Genomic DNA, 10,055 nt, shown 5'->3' with positions numbered 1-10,055 from the left:
CACTACGCTAAAGCACCTTACAATTATTATCTCATTTGTTCCTCACAACAACCCTGTAAACTATTATCATTCCTCTTTTACAGATGAAAAAAAAAAACTGAGATAAACAGGGGTCACAATCTAATAATTATCTGAGGTCATATTTAAACTGAACTTTCAGAGTCCAAGCCCTATACTCTAGCACTATATCGCCTAGCTGCCGTTTTAGACAGTGTATTCCTTGGGGAAGGCTCCTCTCATACTAGGAAACCCAAGATCTTTGAGGAGACAGTCTGTTTCATTTTTTTCTTTATATCTCCAAGATCTAACACATAGTAAGTATTTAATAAATGCTTATTAATTAATGAAAACAATATCCCCACATGATAGTATGACTAAGCAGTTCATGAGTAGAAATGATAGTAGTTGTACTATTGGTTGTAAAGATATAGAGTGACAAAAAATTTACCAATTTGGTATCATTTTTGTTTTTGTTGTTTGTTTTGTTTTGTTTTGTTTTTGCTGAGGCAATTGGGGTTGTGACTTGCCCAGAGTCACACAGCTGGGACGTGTTAAGTGTTTGAAGTCAGATTTGAACTCAGATCCTCCTGACTTCAGGTTTGGTGCTCTATCCACTGTACCATCTAGCTGCCCCTTTGGAATCATTTTTAACTAAATCTGCATTTTATTAATTATAACAGTAGCTACATCATTTGCAAATTAGTAATATATAATTTTATTCAGCCTTTAGAAAGCCATTTTGCTTATTTATGGATTTGCAGACCTCCTTCAATAACTTTGGGATACTCCCCATCACAGCTCATGAGTTGGAATTTAAACTTTATACTCTACTTAAAGTGATTATTCTGATAGTTCCAGGCACTGGGCTTGGCAGAGGAACAGAACAGCCTACTGAAGAGTTCCTAGAAAACTTCTCCCCAGGCCAATCACTCCAACCTTACTGCTATTACAACAAGAACACAAAGAAGATTTTCTCCAAGGTTGAAATGGGGTCAAGGTAAGAAAATAATAAATCTATAAAGAAGAGAGAGACTCTACTACAAACCCAGTGATGCAAACAAATCCATGGATTTAGATCTATTTTATATTATGTACTTAAAATTGTCTATTATAGATTTCTATCTACTATGGCTAGGTCACACAGGAGATAGTCCACTGCTGGGCCTGGAGTAAGAATAATCTCAGTTCAAATTTAGCCTCAGATACTACTGGTTGTGTGTCTTGGAGGAGCCACTCAATCTTAGACTCCCTCAGTTTTCTCAACTATAAAATGGGGATAATAATAGCACCTCCTCCTCAGGGTGTTTTTGAAGATCAAATGAAGTAATCCTTGGAAAGCTTATTTAGCCATGCCTGACACATAATAGGTACTATAGAAATGTTTATTTTTTTCCTTTCTTCCAAATGCTAAAAATAGAAGTGGGTAACCCAACTACAAAATGTTTTGGGGTTTTTTGTTATTAAATTGTTTTCTTTAAAACCACTTGTAGAATTTAAGGGATATAAAAATTGAATATTTTATGAGCCCACTAGAAACTATTTTTAAGCTAAAACTATTTGTAAAATTAGTTTAGAATTTCTTACTTTTTCCTGTTTATTTTAATATTTCCAGATCATTTCTGAAGTTTAACCATTAGGTACAGGATGAGATTAACAACAATAAGGCCTAGGACCCTGACTAAGCAGATATAAAAGAAGCTGTTTCCTTTGCATCTAGGGAGATCCAACATTTCTTCTTCTGTCAATTAGGGTGCAAAGGCTATAGAACAAAGGATGTAGTATTTGTTTACATATTTACTCCCTGGTTAGATTGTGAATACTTTAATGGCAGGAATTGTCTTTTACCTTTTTTTGTATCTTTAGGACTTAGCATAATGCCTTCTGTGTTGTAATTTCTTATATATGTCTACTGAATGAACAAATATCAGATCATAGCAAATAACAAATTGGAAGCTATTTACTTAAATTATTATATATAAGAGTATCAAAATCATAATTTTTAGAAACATAGAGCTGCTCTTATTACACTATTTATTCAGAATTCTGATGAATTCCCTTAAAATTTCTTGATTATCTCCCAAAGGGTGGCAAAATAGTCATGCTCTCCTAGAACAAGTCTATGTATTTCTTTGTAGAAATCAATATTTCTCTATATCAACCCAACTTCTACTAAAAACATGTTCTTCACAAGGACACATTTTAGCCCCCTTTAATCCCACTGGATGGATTGTAAGAGCATTCCGTAAATCCACAGTAACTCATTTATTCTTGCAAGCTGATAATTTTCTCTGTTCTTCTAAAATCTACTCCCACTATAACCATAAGTGTATTTAGCACCAGTATCATCCCAGAACATCATTTTTCTTGGAGAGAGTTAAAAACAATGAAAAATAAAGCCAAGAACTCCAGACTATACCACAGATACCACCATCCCCATCATCCCCAAATAGAATGTGAGCCCAGCACATTCTTGCTATAGAGGCTGAGGATTAAACAGAGTCAAAGAAACAAGTCTGAAAGCAACTAAAGAATAAAATGTGGGTACCAAACTCTCTACTCCTGCATTTTATATGGAAAACTATCTAAGGAGGAAATAACCCCAGAAAAGTAATTAAGCTGGACTTGAAGAGTGAAGAATGGAAACTTAGATAAGATCATATGAGATAAAAGATTTCTAGGGGTCTAGTTGACTTACTAATCCGAATGAGGCAATGAAGTATTTCACCAAGAGAGTTGAGTAGAAGTTTGGGGCTTACCTTGGTGATAGTAAAGTGAGGATGGTAACAAACATTTTGTTTTGGTCTTTTTGTGCCAAGTGCCTATAATGGTACCCTCTGCATAGTGGGCCACTTGTGAAATATTTATAAGAATTAAACAGAATGACTCATCAGGTGCAGTTATACACATTTGTAATCCCTGCTGCTGGGGAGACTGAGACTGATGGATCACTGGAGCTCAATGGTTCTCAGTTGATGTGGGTTAAAGTCAGTTAGATAGCCACACTGGAGTAGTTTAATTTCCCAACATGGATTGGGCCACAAGCGGTCACTGCTCTTTAATGCTAGACAACCCAAACCTCCTCTCCTTCCTTCTAATCACAAAAATTACTTAATATTTGCATTTGAAGTTTTTCCAGCACCAAAGATTTTGCCATAGATGCTGCTACCAATCAGTAAAAAACCTAGCTCTCAAAATTTTCCTTTTTATCTGGACTTCCATTTTTCCATGTAGGAAAATTAAGAATTAAAAAGTCTACATCAGTTCAGAAAGGCTTAGAGAAATTTATATGAACTGATGCTTTTCAACAATGAGGTGATTTAGGCCAATTCCAACAGACTTGTGATGAAGAGAGATCCATCTGCATCCAGAGAGAGGACCATGGGGACTGAATGTAGATCACAACAGAGTTTTTTCACCTTTTTTGTTGCTGTTTGCTTGCTTTTTTTCTTTTTCATTTTTCCTTTTTTGATCTGATTTTTCTTGTGCAGAAGAATTGCATATATTTAACCTAAATTGGATTACTTGGTCTCTAGGGAAGGCAGATGGGGGAAAGGACGGGAGAAAAAATTGAAACACAAGGTTTGGCAAGGGTCAATGTTGAAACTATTTTTGCATATATTTTGGAAATAAAAAGCTATTATTTTAAAAATTCTACATTAAGTCAATGAATTATTTGTTCTTTCCTGAAACAATTAATTAGTTCCCAATGGAACATCTATAATGTGTGTTACAGTGTTCAAAGAGCCATTTGTAGAATTTACATGATTTGAGACATAGTAATTGAAAGAAATCTTGACCCTTATCTTTTAAGAAGAAGTCAGAAATAATAGTCCCAAATAATGTTTTTATCTATTACAGTCTAGAATATGTTCCTTTAGTTAACTTGGGAGATATCACATTTAGAAAGGGTGAATAAGGAGGATCATAGTTGACAGAACATCAGAATTCTATCCGAAATAGTGGTGGGCAATTATTTTCCAAGAGTTATAAATCAATGTTATCAAATTGTGAATCCAAATTTAATATTAAAGTCTTCTTATACTTTGTCACAGTATGGAAGTGACACTGAATTTGCAAAGATCCTATATGTATAATATGAATTTCAATGCTCTCTGTCAAGCTGGAAAGTCTTCTAATGGCATTTTAATAACATATGATATATCTACTAGTTAAGTATGTAGAAACTGCTCATCAAATGTTGACCACCAAATGATGAATTATTATTATTATTATTATTATTATTATTATTATTTTCCTGAGGCAATTGGGGTTAAATGACTTGCCCAATATCACAGCTAGGAAGTGTTAAGTTTTTGAGGTCAGATTTGAACTCCAGTCCTCCTGACTTCAGGGCTAGTGCTCTATCTACTGCCCCACTTATCTGCCTCTATGATGAATTATTTTAATCACAATGATCAATGAAGTAAGTAAAAACAGAGGATGACCCTGGCATCAAAGTGTAGTGAAAGGATTATGAGATGAATTTGGAGACAGAGGACTTGGGCTTTGCTACTTAATAACTGTATAAAGATATTGAAGTATGTGGTCTTTGACTCTGAACCTGGGCTTTGATATTTAATAACTATATAAAGATATTAAAATATTTGATCTCTGACTCTTCAAACTCCATATCAGTAACAATCCTATGTACTTCCTTCCCCTTCACAAAGTTGCTGATGTAGTAGTAGAAAAGCAGATCAACTATATTAAGAATGACATAGTTCTTCAGCTGTCTACAAACATTAATTTAGTGATTAAAGCTGATAATTTAGAAATAGAGTGTCTTATCCAAGGAACAACAAATAGACTATGGTAACTATACTATACATTATATGGAGATTAGGGTAGAAAAGAGTGATAAATTGGAGCACAGTATTATGAGGGAAAGATTATGGAGCGCTTTGGATTTCATATAGAGGACTTTATATTTGATCCTGAGCTTGATAGAAAGGGAAAGAAAAAGGAAAGAGATTGAAAGAGGAAGAAAAGGGAAAGAGATTGAAAGGGGAAGAAAAGGAGAAGAAAGTGACATGGATAGGTCTGTGCTAATTTAGAAAAATCACTTTCACAGCTGAGTGGTGGATGGACTAAAATGGGAAATCCCTTGCAAAAGAGAGACCAACTAGCATGCTAATGAAATAATCCAGGTGATAGATAATAAGGTCCTGAACCAAGATGGAGACAGTGTCAAAAAAAAAAAAAAAAAAAAAAAAGAGATATTACCAAGGTAAAATCAGCAGGCCTTGGCAAAAAGATTGTTATGTGGAGGGTGAGAGAAAATGAAAAGATTAGGATGACAGCTAGATGAGAAGTCAAGAAGAATGGGAGGATGGCAGTACCCTTAATGATAGCAGTAAATTATCAAGATCAAAAGCTATGGAAATCTCATTGACTTTATTTGTGTAATTCTAAATTGCCTTTCAGAACGGTTATACCAATTCCACCTCCAATAACAATGCATTGGTATGCCTATCATTTTGTAGCTTTCCCAACATTGATTCCCTTCATTTTTTGAAGCTGGCCAATTTACTGGATATGAGGTGAAACTTCAGGATTGACTTGAATTGCATTTCTCTTATATTAGTGATTTGGAGCATTCTTTTGAATGGTTATTTGTTCATATCCTTTGACCAATTGCTAACTAATGAATGGGTTTTAGTCTTGTATATTTACGAGTTGTCTACATCTCTTAGATTCCAAACTCTCATCAAAAATATTTGATAGTTTTTCCAATTGACTGATTTCCTTATGCTTGTGCAGTAATTTTGTAGGTATAAAAACTTTCAATTTCATGCAAACAGAATTATCTTTTATCTTCTGTAACCATCCCTTGTTTCTTTAAGCATTCATCTTCTATTCATAGCTGCTTCTCTCCTGATTTTTTTATGGTATGATCTTTAATATTCGAGTCATAAATCCATCCTGAATTTATTTTAGCATGTGCTGTAAGATAATGGTTTGAAATAATTTCTGCTAGACTGTTTCCAGTTTTCCCAGAAATTCTTATCAAATAAAGAATTTATTCTAAAATATTATATTTTTCTAGTTTGTTAAACATTGGATTATTGTTTTGTTATTTCTGATTTTCTCTCTTATATGGTTGGTTTCATTGATTGATTTTTCTATTTCTTTTAACCAGTACCAAATAGTTTTGATGACTGGTGCTTTATAATAGAACTTCTTAATTAAAATGCTATTGTCACTTTATTTCTGACTTTTTTTCATTATTTTCCTTGATATTCTAAATCTTCTTACTTCACCTGAAGGATAATAGATTCTGCTCCAGCTCTTTATTTTAACTCTCTGCATGACTTTCTGTTTCAAGTGTGTGCCTTATAAACAACATATAATTGGATTTTGTTTTTTAATCTATTCTGCTTTCCATATCCATTTTATGAGTGAGTTCATCCTATTCATACATTTATGATTACTAATTGTATATTTCTTCCATCAAATTTTCTTCTATTTATTCTTCTCCCTCTCTTTTTTGTCCTGTCCCTATTCAAAAGTCTGCTTTGTTTCTGATTCCCTCAATCTACCCTCCTTTTTTATTCATCCCTCCATATTTCTTATCCCTTTTCCTTCCTACATCTCTCTATGGGGTAAGAAAGGTTTCTAAATCCAATTGAGTGTGTATATATATTCTTCCTTCTTTATGTCAATTCTGATTTGAGTAAGGTTCAAGCATGGCCTGCCATCCCTTTCTCTTTTTTGCAAAATTCCTTAATGTGAAAAAAATCTGCCCCATTCTATCTCTCCTACCCCCCCCCTTTCCCAGTGCATAACTCTTTTGCTTCATTTTTTGTCAAATCACCCCATATAATCATTTCATAATCATATAATCAATTCATATCTGTGTGTTTCATATAGATAGACTCTTTCTAGCTGCCCTAATAATTATAGAGTTTTTAGAAGTTAGATGAATCATTTCATAAAAATGTAAATAGCTTGATTTTGTTGCGTGCCCTATGATTCTGCATTCATTTTTTTTTTTTTTTTGAGCTCTGGTCTTTTCACCAAGATAGCTTGAAATTCTTCTGTTTCATTAAATATCCATTTTTTTCTTCCTGAATGTTTATACTCAGTTCTGCTGGGTATGTTAGTTTTCATTATAATCCCAGTTTCTTTGCCTTCCAGAAAACTATATTCCAAGTTTTCTGTTCCTTTAAAGTGGCAGCTGCTAAATATTGTACAACCCTCTCTATAACTCCGTTTGTTTTCAATATTTTCTACTTACTCTGAAAACTTTGAAATTTGACTATAATATTCCTGGAAGTTTTCATTTTGGGATATCTTTCAGGAAGTGATCAGTAGATTGTTTCAATTTCTATTGTATTGTCTTGTCCTAGAACATTAGGGCAATATTCCATGATAACTTCTTAAAATATGACTTTCTGTATCTTTTTAAATCGTGGCTTAAATGTATTCCAGCAATTCTTAAATTATCTCTCCTGAATGTGTTTTCTAAGCCAGTTGTTTTTCCAATGAGATATTTTCTTCTTTTATTTTTCATTCTTTTGATTTTGTTTCATTGTTTCTTGATGTCTCGTGGAGTCTTTAGATTCCACTTGCACAATTCTAATTTTTAAGATGCTATTTTCTTCTTTTGTACCACCTTTTCCATTTGATCAATTTTACTTTTTAAGGAGTTTTTTCTTCAGTGAATTTATGTGCACCCTTCCCCCCATTTTTGTGCTTTGTTTACCAAAGTGTGTTGACTCTTTTTTCATGATTCTCTTGCATCATTCTCCTTTCTTTCCCCATTTTCTTCCTGCTTCTCTTATTTATGTTTTAAAATCTTTTTTGAGTTTTTTTTCCAGGAGTTCTTCTTGGGCCTGAAACCAATTCATGCATATGGACTTTTTGATGTTGTAGTCTCCTTCAGAATTTGTGTTTTGAGCTTTTCTGTCCTCATAATAACAGATCTATTGTTAGATTCTTTTTTTGTTTGTTTGTTTGTAGGGAGGTTTTTTGCACATTTTTTCCTATTTCATAACTTTTAAAATTAGGTTCTGCTCCTAGAGCATAGGGAAATCCCTAAATTTCTTGAATCAGGGACCTGGAACCTGGTTGCTGGCCTGCTATTCCAGGGGCTCAAGGCCTTGCCACTGCCCTGCTGTACAATTGACCTAATATGCAAGGGCTATGACACTGAACTGCCTGGGAGTTTGGGGCTTCCGGTGGCTAGATGGGGCACAGCCTGCTTCTGGCTTGCATGGATGCCACCTAAACTTGACTGAATTTCCTTTTCACCTAAATGAGACATTTTCTGCCAATCTAAGTGGTCTTAGGCTGGAAAATTATTTTACCCCATCTTTTTGTTGATTCTGCTGCAATAAAATTTACTTTGATGCATTATTTTATAGTTGTTTGGTGGTGAATTCAGGAGAGTTCAGGTGAATTTCTACCTTATTCAACCATCTTGGCTCTGCCCCTCTACATTGAGGAACTCAAAATTAAAACAAAAACAAAAACAAATTTCATGTTTAAAAAATTATATTTACTTGTAATTGAAGAAAAATAAAAATTTTTTTAAAGAATTATTTTCTCCAGTGAGCTGTTGTGCCTCTTTTTCTACTTGGTCAATTTCTGCTTTTAAAAGAATTTTTTTCTTCAGTGAATTTTTGTGACTGTTTTACCAATTTGCTACTTATTTTTAACATGCAATTTTCTTTAGTATTTTTGTCTCTCTTTACCAAACTGTTAATTCTCTTTTCATATCTTTTTTAAACTATCACTCATTTCTTTATCCAATTTTCCTCTCTTACCCTTATCTCTTTCTTTAACACTTCAGAAATTCTTGTTGGAATTGAGTACAATCAGAATTTTTCAGACTTTGCTTGTAGCTGTTTTTGTATTGATTTCAAGCTATATGACAATAGTATCATTTTTAAGATCAAGTTCTTTTTTTCTTGTTATTTGCTCATTTTCTAAATCTATTCCTTTATGTTAAAGTTAGACTTTTCTAACCATGAGGGATGAGGGGAGGAACTGGGACAAGCTTCAGGCTTTTTTCTGCTGTATTTTTAGAATGAGTTTTGGGAATCTATAAATTTTTGGTATTTTCAAGTTGGTGACATCTAAGGAGGGATGTAGTCAAAAACTCCTACTCTGTGTCCTGTGTTTAACCAAAAAGGGGCCCTTGCCTCCCTGTGGATGCAAGTGCTAACAGTGCTCTTGGCTCTGAAACTGTGACTAAGTCCCCTGATTCTTTGTGACTGACCACAAGAGCTCCTTTCTGTTCTAGAACTGTGATCCAGTACTTCCTCTCTGTCCTAGAATTGTGACCTAGAACTTGGCATGGGCAAAGAATTGCAAATTAGTGCCAGCTACACCTAACATTAGCAAAAAGATTCTCAGTATTCTCTTTCTGAACAGTTTTCTGACCCCTTTATTGTCTCTGAGTTGAGAACTCCAGAAGTTGCTGTTGCTGCTGCTGCTACCACAGTCCTAAGCATCTCCAAAGCACACTGATGAGATTACTGTGGGCCTTATCCCAGTCTTTCTGACCTCCTAAGTTATATGACACTAAGATTTGTGAAAAATGTCTCATTCTGAATTTTTGCTGGATCTTTTGCTCCAAATTTTGATTTGAAGAGTTATTTTAAATTCATTTGAAAGGGAATTTGGAAGAGTTCAGCTGAGGGGCTGCTGTAGGAACACAACTCAGCTCTGTGCTCCTCATCTTACCCTTTTTATTACTTTAAGGAACATTTTATAATTAAATCTATATAAATTTATATAAATAAATCTTAGGCCTTTAGGAGAAGAGGGTACAGGATAGGATAATTTCTTCATTTATAAGGAACATCCCAACTAATATTTTTCCATCTCTAGAAATTGACTTTTTTCCCTAGAGTTTTACAATATTGGAAGAGATTTTAAAAAGAGAATATAATTGTTGATAACTAAACTGAAATAGATGATACATATGTATATTATATCATATATTAAATATGTTATATGTGTGAAATATTCTATATATAGATATAAAATATGAATGTATAATATAGATATAAAATATTTCCTGTATCTCAGTTCAGTTATCAATAAAT

The 10,055-nt window shown here is 33.7% G+C and overlaps 1 long non-coding RNA gene across 1 annotated transcript in view; it reads left to right on the top strand.

Moving 5' to 3' along the window:
• The first annotated feature begins 897 nt into the window (after positions 1-897).
• LOC127562306 (uncharacterized) overlaps positions 898-10,055 on the top strand; it is a 58,291-nt gene continuing 49,133 nt past the window's right edge. The window contains exon 1 of the long non-coding RNA XR_007953651.1: positions 898-997. This is a non-coding gene — a long non-coding RNA (uncharacterized LOC127562306). The remainder of the gene's footprint in view (positions 998-10,055) is intronic.

This window comes from Antechinus flavipes, chromosome 4, assembly GCF_016432865.1.
Source record: "Antechinus flavipes isolate AdamAnt ecotype Samford, QLD, Australia chromosome 4, AdamAnt_v2, whole genome shotgun sequence".
NCBI lineage: Eukaryota > Metazoa > Chordata > Mammalia > Dasyuromorphia > Dasyuridae > Antechinus > Antechinus flavipes.
This window is presented reverse-complemented; position numbering and strand designations above follow the sequence as displayed.